The sequence below is a fragment of the Neolamprologus brichardi genome, chromosome 23 (genome assembly GCF_056152115.1).
Source record: "Neolamprologus brichardi isolate AB-2024 chromosome 23, ASM5615211v1, whole genome shotgun sequence".
In the NCBI taxonomy this organism is placed as follows: Eukaryota; Metazoa; Chordata; class Actinopteri; order Cichliformes; family Cichlidae; genus Neolamprologus; species Neolamprologus brichardi.
The window spans coordinates 27,154,039-27,168,907 of NC_142125.1; the positions used below are offsets into that span (position 1 = coordinate 27,154,039).

The following is a 14,869-nucleotide window of genomic DNA, read 5'->3' on the forward strand; positions in this document are numbered from 1 at the left end:
GTTGCCTTTGCCACGTACTGTGTATCACGCGAAACTCAAGGCACCATCTCCCCCCAAAACGGACCATTCATTGAAGCCGTCAACAAATGAAGCAGAGTTGCCAGTTCTTCAAGCCCAGGATGGGCTGCCGTCTTGGAGGCGAAGTGTGTGACAGGAGATCCTAAAATGTGTGGCCGAACTGCGCATCAAAACATGCCTCAGGTGACGGTAGAGCCCAACACCTCCAGTTTTTGAGACTTACGCATGGCAGGCGACAATTCTACCGCTGAGCTAACAACCCTTGCACGTCCGCCAATTGTCCCGCTGAATTCGCGCCACTCTCCAAAGTCTCCTCTCAAGACGCTTAAAATGGATGCACAAACTCTGTCACGTACTGTGCATCAAAGCACATCGCTTGCGTGAGGCTACAAGTCACTACCTTCTGATTTCGAGATTCACGGGTGGCAGGCGACAGTTCTACTGCTGAGCCACCAGCCCTTACAAGTCTGCCAATTGTCCCGCCGAATTCGCGCCACTCTCCAAAGTCTCCTCTCAACAACATCTTGACTTAATGCAGATACGATGTCCAAGCCAAGTTTGGTTTGCACAGACTTCTTGTTCCAACTTACCAGTCAGGCAAGAATGACTTCAAATTATCTCTCTCAATGGACCCTGTTGGCAAAGGAACTCCAGGCAACCTCCAGAGACTCAGCTCGGGAGCTGCTGATAACCAATTATCAGCCCTTGCTCATCCGCTTCCAATGCAAAGACATTCCTAACCCTACCTGGACAAAGTGTCCACGAAGAAATAACAGGTAGGAGTCATTTGGGAGCCAACGTGTGGTGCCCCGCAATTCTGACCTGAGAAAAGAAAGAGGAATTGTGGTGAAAGTTGGATGAAGTGGTTCCAGAGGGCCGGCACGCATCCATAGGGGAAGATCGCCTGCCACGTGTGAGTCTTGAAATCAAAGAGACGGGAAGGCTTTCCACGGGCAATGGCAGAATGATTTGCATTGATCCCTGTTCTAGATCTCGCATAAGAGGAGGCTGAAAATCCACTACAAACGGATGGTTCTTTGGCTCCAGCGTCCTCGAAATGGGTAGAAGTGGTACAAAATGGATGGACCAAGTCTGTACCAAAACACCTGCCTCGTGTGAGGCTCGAACTCACGACCTTCAGATTATGAGACTGACGCGCTGCCTACTGCGCCAACGAGGCTGAGAGCCAACCAGAAAATGGACGATTTCTCGAAGCTGCACGGAAAAAAAATTCAACTTGGACAAACAAAGGCAAGTCCCCAGGTATTTAAGCCCTGAACGGGTTTTGGAGGTGAAGAGTGCCACAGGAGATCCTAAAAATCTCCCAGCTCCGGCTAACCCGAAAGGGACAAGCGGTACACAATGGATGGGTTGCCTTTGCCACGTACTGTGTATCAAGTGAGGCTCAAGACACCATCTTCCCCCAAAACGGACCATTCTTCTTTTGTCTCGTAGTGCCGTCTTAAATTAAATTCCTTAATTACAGCCACATTAGCTCCACTAATAAGACACACGGATTTACCAGCAATGTCTGTAAACATATATTCAGTCACCCGCTGGCAGGCGACAATTCTAAGTCTGCCAATTGTTGCGCCGAATTCGCGCCACTCTCCAAAGTCTCCTCTCAACAACATCTTGACTTAATGCAGATACGATGTCCAACCCAAGTTTGGTTTGCACAGACTTCTTGTTCCAAATCTTGATGCCGTCTGGCCGCGACCGAGAACAAACTTAATGCCCCCCAAGGCCCCACGCATAAAGGAACTGTGCATTGGCCGGGAATCGAACCCGGGCCTCCCGCGTGGCAGGCGAGAATTCTACCACTGAACCACCAATGCTCACAGACGTGCCAGTTTTCCCACCGAATTCACGCCATTGCCCAAGCGCTCCTCTCGAGGCGCAACGGAAAATGTAGCCCGATACAGCCACGCGTCACTCATCAAGACACCTCTGTCTCAGCTCCCTGATGGTCTAGTGGTCAGGATTCGGCGCTCTCACCGCCGTGGCCCGGGTTCGATTCCCGGTCAGGGAAACTGTATTTTGACCCAGCTCCGGCTTACCCGAAAGGGACAAGCGGTAGACAATGGATGGGTTGCCTTTGCCACGTACTGTGTATCACGCGAAACTCAAGGCACCATCTCCCCCCAAAACGGACCATTCGTTGAAGCCGTCAACAAATGAAGCAGAGTTGCCAGTTCTTCAAGCCCAGGATGGGCTGCCGTCTTGGAGGCGAAGTGTGTGACAGGAGATCCTAAAATGTGTGGCCGAACTGCGCATCAAAACATGCCTCGGGTGACGGTAGAGCCCAACACCTCCAGTTTTTGAGACTTACGCATGGCAGGCGACAATTCTACCGCTGAGCTAACAACCCTTGCACGTCCGCCAATTGTCCCGCTGAATTCGCGCCACTCTCCAAAGTCTCCTCTCAAGACGCTTAAAATGGATGCACAAACTCTGTCACGTACTGTGCATCAAAGCACATCGCTTGCGTGAGGCTACAAGTCACTACCTTCTGATTTCGAGATTCACGGGTGGCAGGCGACAGTTCTACTGCTGAGCCACCAGCCCTTACAAGTCTGCCAATTGTCCCGCCGAATTCGCGCCACTCTCCAAAGTCTCCTCTCAACAACATCTTGACTTAATGCAGATACGATGTCCAAGCCAAGTTTGGTTTGCACAGACTTCTTGTTCCAACTTACCAGTCAGGCAAGAATGACTTCAAATTATCTCTCTCAATGGACCCTGTTGGCAAAGGAACTCCAGGCAACCTCCAGAGACTCAGCTCGGGAGCTGCTGATAACCAATTATCAGCCCTTGCTCATCCGCTTCCAATGCAAAGACATTCCTAACCCTACCTGGACAAAGTGTCCACGAAGAAATAACAGGTAGGAGTCATTTGGGAGCCAACGTGTGGTGCCCCGCAATTCTGACCTGAGAAAAGAAAGAGGAATTGTGGTGAAAGTTGGATGAAGTGGTTCCAGAGGGCCGGCACGCATCCATAGGGGAAGATCGCCTGCCACGTGTGAGTCTTGAAATCAAAGAGACGGGAAGGCTTTCCACGGGCAATGGCAGAATGATTTGCATTGATCCCTGTTCTAGATCTCGCATAAGAGGAGGCTGAAAATCCACTACAAACGGATGGTTCTTTGGCTCCAGCGTCCTCGAAATGGGTAGAAGTGGTACAAAATGGATGGACCAAGTCTGTACCAAAACACCTGCCTCGTGTGAGGCTCGAACTCACGACCTTCAGATTATGAGACTGACGCGCTGCCTACTGCGCCAACGAGGCTGAGAGCCAACCAGAAAATGGACGATTTCTCGAAGCTGCACGGAAAAAAAATTCAACTTGGACAAACAAAGGCAAGTCCCCAGGTATTTAAGCCCTGAACGGGTTTTGGAGGTGAAGAGTGCCACAGGAGATCCTAAAAATCTCCCAGCTCCGGCTAACCCGAAAGGGACAAGCGGTACACAATGGATGGGTTGCCTTTGCCACGTACTGTGTATCAAGTGAGGCTCAAGACACCATCTTCCCCCAAAACGGACCATTCTTCTTTTGTCTCGTAGTGCCGTCTTAAATTAAGTTCCTTAATTACAGCCACATTAGCTCCACTAATAAGACACACGGATTTACCAGCAATGTCTGTAAACATATATTCAGTCACCCGCTGGCAGGCGACAATTCTAAGTCTGCCAATTGTTGCGCCGAATTCGCGCCACTCTCCAAAGTCTCCTCTCAACAACATCTTGACTTAATGCAGATACGATGTCCAACCCAAGTTTGGTTTGCACAGACTTCTTGTTCCAAATCTTGATGCCGTCTGGCCGCGACCGAGAACAAACTTAATGCCCCCCAAGGCCCCACGCATAAAGGAACTGTGCATTGGCCCGGAATCGAACCCGGGCCTCCCGCGTGGCAGGCGAGAATTCTACCACTGAACCACCAATGCTCACAGACGTGCCAGTTTTCCCACCGAATTCGCGCCATTGCCCAAGCGCTCCTCTCGAGGCGCAACGGAAAATGTAGCCCGATACAGCCACGCGTCACTCATCAAGGCACCTCTGTCTCAGCTCCCTGATGGTCTAGTGGTCAGGATTCGGCGCTCTCACCGCCGCGGCCCGGGTTCGATTCCCGGTCAGGGAAACTGTATTTTGACCCAGCTCCGGCTTACCCGAAAGGGACAAGCGGTAGACAATGGATGGGTTGCCTTTGCCACGTACTGTGTATCACGCGAAACTCAAGGCACCATCTCCCCCCAAAACGGACCATTCGTTGAAGCCGTCAACAAATGAAGCAGAGTTGCCAGTTCTTCAAGCCCAGGATGGGCTGCCGTCTTGGAGGCGAAGTGTGTGACAGGAGATCCTAAAATGTGTGGCCGAACTGCGCATCAAAACATGCCTCAGGTGACGGTAGAGCCCAACACCTCCAGTTTTTGAGACTTACGCATGGCAGGCGACAATTCTACCGCTGAGCTAACAACCCTTGCACGTCCGCCAATTGTCCCGCTGAATTCGCGCCACTCTCCAAAGTCTCCTCTCAAGACGCTTAAAATGGATGCACAAACTCTGTCACGTACTGTGCATCAAAGCACATCGCTTGCGTGAGGCTACAAGTCACTACCTTCTGATTTCGAGATTCACGGGTGGCAGGCGACAGTTCTACTGCTGAGCCACCAGCCCTTACAAGTCTGCCAATTGTCCCGCCGAATTCGCGCCACTCTCCAAAGTCTCCTCTCAACAACATCTTGACTTAATGCAGATACGATGTCCAAGCCAAGTTTGGTTTGCACAGACTTCTTGTTCCAACTTACCAGTCAGGCAAGAATGACTTCAAATTATCTCTCTCAATGGACCCTGTTGGCAAAGGAACTCCAGGCAACCTCCAGAGACTCAGCTCGGGAGCTGCTGATAACCAATTATCAGCCCTTGCTCATCCGCTTCCAATGCAAAGACATTCCTAACCCTACCTGGACAAAGTGTCCACGAAGAAATAACAGGTAGGAGTCATTTGGGAGCCAACGTGTGGTGCCCCGCAATTCTGACCTGAGAAAAGAAAGAGGAATTGTGGTGAAAGTTGGATGAAGTGGTTCCAGAGGGCCGGCACGCATCCATAGGGGAAGATCGCCTGCCACGTGTGAGTCTTGAAATCAAAGAGACGGGAAGGCTTTCCACGGGCAATGGCAGAATGATTTGCATTGATCCCTGTTCTAGATCTCGCATAAGAGGAGGCTGAAAATCCACTACAAACGGATGGTTCTTTGGCTCCAGCGTCCTCGAAATGGGTAGAAGTGGTACAAAATGGATGGACCAAGTCTGTACCAAAACACCTGCCTCGTGTGAGGCTCGAACTCACGACCTTCAGATTATGAGACTGACGCGCTGCCTACTGCGCCAACGAGGCTGAGAGCCAACCAGAAAATGGACGATTTCTCGAAGCTGCACGGAAAAAAAATTCAACTTGGACAAACAAAGGCAAGTCCCCAGGTATTTAAGCCCTGAACGGGTTTTGGAGGTGAAGAGTGCCACAGGAGATCCTAAAAATCTCCCAGCTCCGGCTAACCCGAAAGGGACAAGCGGTACACAATGGATGGGTTGCCTTTGCCACGTACTGTGTATCAAGTGAGGCTCAAGACACCATCTTCCCCCAAAACGGACCATTCTTCTTTTGTCTCGTAGTGCCGTCTTAAATTAAATTCCTTAATTACAGCCACATTAGCTCCACTAATAAGACACACGGATTTACCAGCAATGTCTGTAAACATATATTCAGTCACCCGCTGGCAGGCGACAATTCTAAGTCTGCCAATTGTTGCGCCGAATTCGCGCCACTCTCCAAAGTCTCCTCTCAACAACATCTTGACTTAATGCAGATACGATGTCCAACCCAAGTTTGGTTTGCACAGACTTCTTGTTCCAAATCTTGATGCCGTCTGGCCGCGACCGAGAACAAACTTAATGCCCCCCAAGGCCCCACGCATAAAGGAACTGTGCATTGGCCGGGAATCGAACCCGGGCCTCCCGCGTGGCAGGCGAGAATTCTACCACTGAACCACCAATGCTCACAGACGTGCCAGTTTTCCCACCGAATTCGCGCCATTGCCCAAGCGCTCCTCTCGAGGCGCAACGGAAAATGTAGCCCGATACAGCCACGCGTCACTCATCAAGACACCTCTGTCTCAGCTCCCTGATGGTCTAGTGGTCAGGATTCGGCGCTCTCACCGCCGCGGCCCGGGTTCGATTCCCGGTCAGGGAAACTGTATTTTGACCCAGCTCCGGCTTACCCGAAAGGGACAAGCGGTAGACAATGGATGGGTTGCCTTTGCCACGTACTGTGTATCACGCGAAACTCAAGGCACCATCTCCCCCCAAAACGGACCATTCGTTGAAGCCGTCAACAAATGAAGCAGAGTTGCCAGTTCTTCAAGCCCAGGATGGGCTGCCGTCTTGGAGGCGAAGTGTGTGACAGGAGATCCTAAAATGTGTGGCCGAACTGCGCATCAAAACATGCCTCGGGTGACGGTAGAGCCCAACACCTCCAGTTTTTGAGACTTACGCATGGCAGGCGACAATTCTACCGCTGAGCTAACAACCCTTGCACGTCCGCCAATTGTCCCGCTGAATTCGCGCCACTCTCCAAAGTCTCCTCTCAAGACGCTTAAAATGGATGCACAAACTCTGTCACGTACTGTGCATCAAAGCACATCGCTTGCGTGAGGCTACAAGTCACTACCTTCTGATTTCGAGATTCACAGGTGGCAGGCGACAGTTCTACTGCTGAGCCACCAGCCCTTACAAGTCTGCCAATTGTCCCGCCGAATTCGCGCCACTCTCCAAAGTCTCCTCTCAACAACATCTTGACTTAATGCAGATACGATGTCCAAGCCAAGTTTGGTTTGCACAGACTTCTTGTTCCAACTTACCAGTCAGGCAAGAATGACTTCAAATTATCTCTCTCAATGGACCCTGTTGGCAAAGGAACTCCAGGCAACCTCCAGAGACTCAGCTCGGGAGCTGCTGATAACCAATTATCAGCCCTTGCTCATCCGCTTCCAATGCAAAGACATTCCTAACCCTACCTGGACAAAGTGTCCACGAAGAAATAACAGGTAGGAGTCATTTGGGAGCCAACGTGTGGTGCCCCGCAATTCTGACCTGAGAAAAGAAAGAGGAATTGTGGTGAAAGTTGGATGAAGTGGTTCCAGAGGGCCGGCACGCATCCATAGGGGAAGATCGCCTGCCACGTGTGAGTCTTGAAATCAAAGAGACGGGAAGGCTTTCCACGGGCAATGGCAGAATGATTTGCATTGATCCCTGTTCTAGATCTCGCATAAGAGGAGGCTGAAAATCCACTACAAACGGATGGTTCTTTGGCTCCAGCGTCCTCGAAATGGGTAGAAGTGGTACAAAATGGATGGACCAAGTCTGTACCAAAACACCTGCCTCGTGTGAGGCTCGAACTCACGACCTTCAGATTATGAGACTGACGCGCTGCCTACTGCGCCAACGAGGCTGAGAGCCAACCAGAAAATGGACGATTTCTCGAAGCTGCACGGAAAGAAAATTCAACTTGGACAAACAAAGGCAAGTCCCCAGGTATTTAAGCCCTGAACGGGTTTTGGAGGTGAAGAGTGCCACAGGAGATCCTAAAAATCTCCCAGCTCCGGCTAACCCGAAAGGGACAAGCGGTACACAATGGATGGGTTGCCTTTGCCACGTACTGTGTATCAAGTGAGGCTCAAGACACCATCTTCCCCCAAAACGGACCATTCTTCTTTTGTCTCGTAGTGCCGTCTTAAATTAAATTCCTTAATTACAGCCACATTAGCTCCACTAATAAGACACACGGATTTACCAGCAATGTCTGTAAACATATATTCAGTCACCCGCTGGCAGGCGACAATTCTAAGTCTGCCAATTGTTGCGCCGAATTCGCGCCACTCTCCAAAGTCTCCTCTCAACAACATCTTGACTTAATGCAGATACGATGTCCAACCCAAGTTTGGTTTGCACAGACTTCTTGTTCCAAATCTTGATGCCGTCTGGCCGCGACCGAGAACAAACTTAATGCCCCCCAAGGCCCCACGCATAAAGGAACTGTGCATTGGCCGGGAATCGAACCCGGGCCTCCCGCGTGGCAGGCAAGAGTTCTACCACTGAACCACCAATGCTCACAGACGTGCCAGTTTTCCCACCGAATTCGCGCCATTGCCCAAGCGCTCCTCTCGAGGCGCAACAGAAAATGTAGCCCGATACAGCCACGCGTCACTCATCAAGACACCTCTGTCGCAGCTCCCTGATGGTCTAGTGGTCAGGATTCGGCGCTCTCACCGCCGCGGCCCGGGTTCGATTCCCGGTCAGGGAAACTGTTTTTTGACCCAGCTCCGGCTTACCCGAAAGGGACAAGCGGTAGACAATGGATGGGTTGCCTTTGCCACGTACTGTGTATCACGCGAAACTCAAGGCACCGTCTCCCCCCAAAACGGACCATTCGTTGAAGCCGTCAACAAATGAAGCAGAGTTGCCAGTTCTTCAAGCCCAGGATGGGCTGCCGTCTTGGAGGCGAAGTGTGTGACAGGAGATCCTAAAATGTGTGGCCGAACTGCGCATCAAAACATGCCTCGGGTGACGGTAGAGCCCAACACCTCCAGTTTTTGAGACTTACGCATGGCAGGCGACAATTCTACCGCTGAGCTAACAACCCTTGCACGTCCGCCAATTGTCCCGCTGAATTCGCGCCACTCTCCAAAGTCTCCTCTCAAGACGCTTAAAATGGATGCACAAACTCTGTCACGTACTGTGCATCAAAGCACATCGCTTGCGTGAGGCTACAAGTCACTACCTTCTGATTTCGAGATTCACGGGTGGCAGGCGACAGTTCTACTGCTGAGCCACCAGCCCTTACAAGTCTGCCAATTGTCCCGCCGAATTCGCGCCACTCTCCAAAGTCTCCTCTCAACAACATCTTGACTTAATGCAGATACGATGTCCAAGCCAAGTTTGGTTTGCACAGACTTCTTGTTCCAACTTACCAGTCAGGCAAGAATGACTTCAAATTATCTCTCTCAATGGACCCTGTTGGCAAAGGAACTCCAGGCAACCTCCAGAGACTCAGCTCGGGAGCTGCTGATAACCAATTATCAGCCCTTGCTCATCCGCTTCCAATGCAAAGACATTCCTAACCCTACCTGGACAAAGTGTCCACGAAGAAATAACAGGTAGGAGTCATTTGGGAGCCAACGTGTGGTGCCCCGCAATTCTGACCTGAGAAAAGAAAGAGGAATTGTGGTGAAAGTTGGATGAAGTGGTTCCAGAGGGCCGGCACGCATCCATAGGGGAAGATCGCCTGCCACGTGTGAGTCTTGAAATCAAAGAGACGGGAAGGCTTTCCACGGGCAATGGCAGAATGATTTGCATTGATCCCTGTTCTAGATCTCGCATAAGAGGAGGCTGAAAATCCACTACAAACGGATGGTTCTTTGGCTCCAGCGTCCTCGAAATGGGTAGAAGTGGTACAAAATGGATGGACCAAGTCTGTACCAAAACACCTGCCTCGTGTGAGGCTCGAACTCACGACCTTCAGATTATGAGACTGACGCGCTGCCTACTGCGCCAACGAGGCTGAGAGCCAACCAGAAAATGGACGATTTCTCGAAGCTGCACGGAAAAAAAATTCAACTTGGACAAACAAAGGCAAGTCCCCAGGTATTTAAGCCCTGAACGGGTTTTGGAGGTGAAGAGTGCCACAGGAGATCCTAAAAATCTCCCAGCTCCGGCTAACCCGAAAGGGACAAGCGGTACACAATGGATGGGTTGCCTTTGCCACGTACTGTGTATCAAGTGAGGCTCAAGACACCATCTTCCCCCAAAACGGACCATTCTTCTTTTGTCTCGTAGTGCCGTCTTAAATTAAATTCCTTAATTACAGCCACATTAGCTCCACTAATAAGACACACGGATTTACCAGCAATGTCTGTAAACATATATTCAGTCACCCGCTGGCAGGCGACAATTCTAAGTCTGCCAATTGTTGCGCCGAATTCACGCCACTCTCCAAAGTCTCCTCTCAACAACATCTTGACTTAATGCAGATACGATGTCCAACCCAAGTTTGGTTTGCACAGACTTCTTGTTCCAAATCTTGATGCCGTCTGGCCGCAACCGAGAACAAACTTAATGCCCCCCAAGGCCCCACGCACAAAGGAACTGTGCATTGGCCGGGAATCAAACCCGGGCCTCCCGCGTGGCAGGCGAGAATTCTACCACTGAACCACCAATGCTCACAGACGTGCCAGTTTTCCCACCGAATTCGCGCCATTGCCCAAGCGCTCCTCTCGAGGCGCAACGGAAAATGTAGCCCGATACAGCCACGCGTCACTCATCAAGACTCCTCTGTCTCAGCTCCCTGATGGTCTAGTGGTCAGGATTCGGCGCTCTCACCGCCGCGGCCCGGGTTCGATTCCCGGTCAGGGAAACTGTTTCTTGACCCAGCTCCGGCTTACCCGAAAGGGACAAGCGGTAGACAATGGATGGGTTGCCTTTGCCACGTATTGTGTATCACGCGAAACTCAAGGCACCATCTCCCCCCAAAACGGACCATTCGTTGAAGCCGTCAACAAATGAAGCAGAGTTGCCAGTTCTTCAAGCCCAGGATGGGCTGCCGTCTTGGAGGCGAAGTGTGTGACAGGAGATCCTAAAATGTGTGGCCGAACTGCGCATCAAAACATGCCTCGGGTGACGGTAGAGCCCAACACCTCCAGTTTTTGAGACTTACGCATGGCTGGCGACAATTCTACCGCTGAGCTAACAACCCTTGCACGTCCGCCAATTGTCCCGCTGAATTCGCGCCACTCTCCAAAGTCTCCTCTCAAGACGCTTAAAATGGATGCACAAACTCTGTCACGTACTGTGCATCAAAGCACATCGCTTGCGTGAGGCTACAAGTCACTACCTTCTGATTTCGAGATTCACGGGTGGCAGGCGACAGTTCTACTGCTGAGCCACCAGCCCTTACAAGTCTGCCAATTGTCCCGCCGAATTCGCGCCACTCTCCAAAGTCTCCTCTCAACAACATCTTGACTTAATGCAGATACGATGTCCAAGCCAAGTTTGGTTTGCACAGACTTCTTGTTCCAACTTACCAGTCAGGCAAGAATGACTTCAAATTATCTCTCTCAATGGACCCTGTTGGCAAAGGAACTCCAGGCAACCTCCAGAGACTCAGCTCGGGAGCTGCTGATAACCAATTATCAGCCCTTGCTCATCCGCTTCCAATGCAAAGACATTCCTAACCCTACCTGGACAAAGTGTCCACGAAGAAATAACAGGTAGGAGTCATTTGGGAGCCAACGTGTGGTGCCCCGCAATTCTGACCTGAGAAAAGAAAGAGGAATTGTGGTGAAAGTTGGATGAAGTGGTTCCAGAGGGCCGGCACGCATCCATAGGGGAAGATCGCCTGCCACGTGTGAGTCTTGAAATCAAAGAGACGGGAAGGCTTTCCACGGGCAATGGCAGAATGATTTGCATTGATCCCTGTTCTAGATCTTGCATAAGAGGAGGCTGAAAATCCACTACAAACGGATGGTTCTTTGGCTCCAGCGTCCTCGAAATGGGTAGAAGTGGTACAAAATGGATGGACCAAGTCTGTACCAAAACACCTGCCTCGTGTGAGGCTCGAGCTCACGACCTTCAGATTATGAGACTGACGCGCTGCCTACTGCGCCAACGAGGCTGAGAGCCAACCAGAAAATGGACGATTTCTCGAAGCTGCACGGAAAAAAAATTCAACTTGGACAAACAAAGGCAAGTCCCCAGGTATTTAAGCCCTGAACGGGTTTTGGAGGTGAAGAGTGCCACAGGAGATCCTAAAAATCTCCCAGCTCCGGCTAACCCGAAAGGGACAAGCGGTACACAATGGATGGGTTGCCTTTGCCACGTACTGTGTATCAAGTGAGGCTCAAGACACCATCTTCCCCCAAAACGGACCATTCTTCTTTTGTCTCGTAGTGCCGTCTTAAATTAAATTCCTTAATTACAGCCACATTAGCTCCACTAATAAGACACACGGATTTACCAGCAATGTCTGTAAACATATATTCAGTCACCCGCTGGCAGGCGACAATTCTAAGTCTGCCAATTGTTGCGCCGAATTCGCGCCACTCTCCAAAGTCTCCTCTCAACAACATCTTGACTTAATGCAGATACGATGTCCAACCCAAGTTTGGTTTGCACAGACTTCTTGTTCCAAATCTTGATGCCGTCTGGCCGCGACCGAGAACAAACTTAATGCCCCCCAAGGCCCCACGCATAAAGGAACTGTGCATTGGCCGGGAATCAAACCCGGGCCTCCCGCGTGGCAGGCGAGAATTCTACCACTGAACCACCAATGCTCACAGACGTGCCAGTTTTCCCACCGAATTCGCGCCATTGCCCAAGCGCTCCTCTCGAGGCGCAACGGAAAATGTAGCCCGATACAGCCACGCGTCACTCATCAAGACACCTCTGTCGCAGCTCCCTGATGGTCTAGTGGTCAGGATTCGGCGCTCTCACCGCCGCGGCCCGGGTTCGATTCCCGGTCAGGGAAACTGTTTTTTGACCCAGCTCCGGCTAACCCGAAAGGGACAAGCGGTAGACAATGGATGGGTTGCCCTTGCCACGTACTGTGTATCACGCGAAACTCAAGGCACCATCTCCCCCCAAAACGGACCATTCGTTGAAGCCATCAACAAATGAAGCAGAGTTGCCAGTTCTTCAAGCCCAGGATGGGCTGCCGTCTTGGAGGCGAAGTGTGTGACAGGAGATCCTAAAATGTGTGGCCGAACTGCGCATCAAAACATGCCTCGGGTGACGGTAGAGCCCAACACCTCCAGTTTTTGAGACTTACGCATGGCAGGCGACAATTCTACCGCTGAGCTAACAACCCTTGCACGTCCGCCAATTGTCCCGCTGAATTCGCGCCACTCTCCAAAGTCTCCTCTCAAGACGCTTAAAATGGATGCACAAACTCTGTCACGTACTGTGCATCAAAGCACATCGCTTGCGTGAGGCTACAAGTCACTACCTTCTGATTTCGAGATTCACGGGTGGCAGGCGACAGTTCTACTGCTGAGCCACCAGCCCTTACAAGTCTGCCAATTGTCCCGCCGAATTCGCGCCACTCTCCAAAGTCTCCTCTCAACAACATCTTGACTTAATGCAGATACGATGTCCAAGCCAAGTTTGGTTTGCACAGACTTCTTGTTCCAACTTACCAGTCAGGCAAGAATGACTTCAAATTATCTCTCTCAATGGACCCTGTTGGCAAAGGAACTCCAGGCAACCTCCAGAGACTCAGCTCGGGAGCTGCTGATAACCAATTATCAGCCCTTGCTCATCCGCTTCCAATGCAAAGACATTCCTAACCCTACCTGGACAAAGTGTCCACGAAGAAATAACAGGTAGGAGTCATTTGGGAGCCAACGTGTGGTGCCCCGCAATTCTGACCTGAGAAAAGAAAGAGGAATTGTGGTGAAAGTTGGATGAAGTGGTTCCAGAGGGCCGGCACGCATCCATAGGGGAAGATCGCCTGCCACGTGTGAGTCTTGAAATCAAAGAGACGGGAAGGCTTTCCACGGGCAATGGCAGAATGATTTGCATTGATCCCTGTTCTAGATCTCGCATAAGAGGAGGCTGAAAATCCACTACAAACGGATGGTTCTTTGGCTCCAGCGTCCTCGAAATGGGTAGAAGTGGTACAAAATGGATGGACCAAGTCTGTACCAAAACACCTGCCTCGTGTGAGGCTCGAACTCACGACCTTCAGATTATGAGACTGACGCGCTGCCTACTGCGCCAACGAGGCTGAGAGCCAACCAGAAAATGGACGATTTCTCGAAGCTGCACGGAAAAAAAATTCAACTTGGACAAACAAAGGCAAGTCCCCAGGTATTTAAGCCCTGAACGGGTTTTGGAGGTGAAGAGTGCCACAGGAGATCCTAAAAATCTCCCAGCTCCGGCTAACCCGAAAGGGACAAGCGGTACACAATGGATGGGTTGCCTTTGCCACGTACTGTGTATCAAGTGAGGCTCAAGACACCATCTTCCCCCAAAACGGACCATTCTTCTTTTGTCTCGTAGTTCCGTCTTAAATTAAATTCCTTAATTACAGCCACATTAGCTCCACTAATAAGACACACGGATTTACCAGCAATGTCTGTAAACATATATTCAGTCACCCGCTGGCAGGCGACAATTCTAAGTCTGCCAATTGTTGCGCCGAATTCGCGCCACTCTCCAAAGTCTCCTCTCAACAACATCTTGACTTAATGCAGATACGATGTCCAACCCAAGTTTGGTTTGCACAGACTTCTTGTTCCAAATCTTGATGCCGTCTGGCCGCGACCGAGAACAAACTTAATGCCCCACGCATAAAGGAACTGTGCATTGGCCGGGAATCGAACCCGGGCCTCCCGCGTGGCAGGCGAGAATTCTACCACTGAACCACCAATGCTCACAGACGTGCCAGTTTTCCCACCGAATTCGCGCCATTGCCCAAGCGCTCCTCTCGAGGCGCAACGGAAAATGTAGCCCGATACAGCCACGCGTCACTCATCAAGACACCTCTGTCGCAGCTCCCTGATGGTCTAGTGGTCAGGATTCGGCGCTCTCACCGCCGCGGCCCGGGTTCGATTCCCGGTCAGGGAAACTGTTTTTTGACCCAGCTCCGGCTTACCCGAAAGGGACAAGCGGTAGACAATGGATGGGTTGCCTTTGCCACGTACTGTGTATCACGCGAAACTCAAGGCACCATCTCCCCCCAAAACGGACCATTCGTTGAAGCCGTCAACAAATGAAGCAGAGTTGCCAGTTCTTCAAGCCC

General features: G+C 51.1%; 21 non-coding genes across 21 annotated transcripts; 7 read left to right on the forward strand and 14 right to left on the reverse strand.

The window, feature by feature from the left end:
• Positions 1 to 1,125: 1,125 nt before the first annotated feature.
• trnam-cau (transfer RNA methionine (anticodon CAU)) lies at positions 1,126 to 1,198 on the reverse strand. Its single transcript has one exon. It is a non-coding gene; the product is annotated as a tRNA-Met (tRNA).
• Positions 1,199 to 1,785: 587 nt separating this feature from the next.
• Positions 1,786 to 1,856, reverse strand: trnag-gcc (transfer RNA glycine (anticodon GCC)). Its single transcript has one exon. It is a non-coding gene; the product is annotated as a tRNA-Gly (tRNA).
• A 122-nt stretch (positions 1,857 to 1,978) lies between these two features.
• trnae-cuc (transfer RNA glutamic acid (anticodon CUC)) lies at positions 1,979 to 2,050 on the forward strand. The gene has a single exon. It is a non-coding gene; the product is annotated as a tRNA-Glu (tRNA).
• A 1,184-nt stretch (positions 2,051 to 3,234) lies between these two features.
• On the reverse strand, positions 3,235 to 3,307 carry trnam-cau (transfer RNA methionine (anticodon CAU)). Its single transcript has one exon. It is a non-coding gene; the product is annotated as a tRNA-Met (tRNA).
• Positions 3,308 to 3,894: 587 nt separating this feature from the next.
• On the reverse strand, positions 3,895 to 3,965 carry trnag-gcc (transfer RNA glycine (anticodon GCC)). Its single transcript has one exon. It is a non-coding gene; the product is annotated as a tRNA-Gly (tRNA).
• A 122-nt stretch (positions 3,966 to 4,087) lies between these two features.
• trnae-cuc (transfer RNA glutamic acid (anticodon CUC)) lies at positions 4,088 to 4,159 on the forward strand. Its single transcript has one exon. It is a non-coding gene; the product is annotated as a tRNA-Glu (tRNA).
• Positions 4,160 to 5,343: 1,184 nt separating this feature from the next.
• On the reverse strand, positions 5,344 to 5,416 carry trnam-cau (transfer RNA methionine (anticodon CAU)). The gene has a single exon. It is a non-coding gene; the product is annotated as a tRNA-Met (tRNA).
• A 587-nt stretch (positions 5,417 to 6,003) lies between these two features.
• trnag-gcc (transfer RNA glycine (anticodon GCC)) lies at positions 6,004 to 6,074 on the reverse strand. Its single transcript has one exon. It is a non-coding gene; the product is annotated as a tRNA-Gly (tRNA).
• Positions 6,075 to 6,196: 122 nt separating this feature from the next.
• On the forward strand, positions 6,197 to 6,268 carry trnae-cuc (transfer RNA glutamic acid (anticodon CUC)). Its single transcript has one exon. It is a non-coding gene; the product is annotated as a tRNA-Glu (tRNA).
• Positions 6,269 to 7,452: 1,184 nt separating this feature from the next.
• trnam-cau (transfer RNA methionine (anticodon CAU)) lies at positions 7,453 to 7,525 on the reverse strand. The gene has a single exon. It is a non-coding gene; the product is annotated as a tRNA-Met (tRNA).
• A 587-nt stretch (positions 7,526 to 8,112) lies between these two features.
• On the reverse strand, positions 8,113 to 8,183 carry trnag-gcc (transfer RNA glycine (anticodon GCC)). Its single transcript has one exon. It is a non-coding gene; the product is annotated as a tRNA-Gly (tRNA).
• A 122-nt stretch (positions 8,184 to 8,305) lies between these two features.
• On the forward strand, positions 8,306 to 8,377 carry trnae-cuc (transfer RNA glutamic acid (anticodon CUC)). The gene has a single exon. It is a non-coding gene; the product is annotated as a tRNA-Glu (tRNA).
• Positions 8,378 to 9,561: 1,184 nt separating this feature from the next.
• On the reverse strand, positions 9,562 to 9,634 carry trnam-cau (transfer RNA methionine (anticodon CAU)). The gene has a single exon. It is a non-coding gene; the product is annotated as a tRNA-Met (tRNA).
• A 587-nt stretch (positions 9,635 to 10,221) lies between these two features.
• Positions 10,222 to 10,292, reverse strand: trnag-gcc (transfer RNA glycine (anticodon GCC)). Its single transcript has one exon. It is a non-coding gene; the product is annotated as a tRNA-Gly (tRNA).
• A 122-nt stretch (positions 10,293 to 10,414) lies between these two features.
• On the forward strand, positions 10,415 to 10,486 carry trnae-cuc (transfer RNA glutamic acid (anticodon CUC)). Its single transcript has one exon. It is a non-coding gene; the product is annotated as a tRNA-Glu (tRNA).
• A 1,184-nt stretch (positions 10,487 to 11,670) lies between these two features.
• trnam-cau (transfer RNA methionine (anticodon CAU)) lies at positions 11,671 to 11,743 on the reverse strand. The gene has a single exon. It is a non-coding gene; the product is annotated as a tRNA-Met (tRNA).
• A 587-nt stretch (positions 11,744 to 12,330) lies between these two features.
• trnag-gcc (transfer RNA glycine (anticodon GCC)) lies at positions 12,331 to 12,401 on the reverse strand. Its single transcript has one exon. It is a non-coding gene; the product is annotated as a tRNA-Gly (tRNA).
• A 122-nt stretch (positions 12,402 to 12,523) lies between these two features.
• trnae-cuc (transfer RNA glutamic acid (anticodon CUC)) lies at positions 12,524 to 12,595 on the forward strand. The gene has a single exon. It is a non-coding gene; the product is annotated as a tRNA-Glu (tRNA).
• A 1,184-nt stretch (positions 12,596 to 13,779) lies between these two features.
• On the reverse strand, positions 13,780 to 13,852 carry trnam-cau (transfer RNA methionine (anticodon CAU)). Its single transcript has one exon. It is a non-coding gene; the product is annotated as a tRNA-Met (tRNA).
• A 577-nt stretch (positions 13,853 to 14,429) lies between these two features.
• Positions 14,430 to 14,500, reverse strand: trnag-gcc (transfer RNA glycine (anticodon GCC)). Its single transcript has one exon. It is a non-coding gene; the product is annotated as a tRNA-Gly (tRNA).
• Positions 14,501 to 14,622: 122 nt separating this feature from the next.
• Positions 14,623 to 14,694, forward strand: trnae-cuc (transfer RNA glutamic acid (anticodon CUC)). Its single transcript has one exon. It is a non-coding gene; the product is annotated as a tRNA-Glu (tRNA).
• The last annotated feature ends 175 nt before the right edge of the window (positions 14,695 to 14,869 follow it).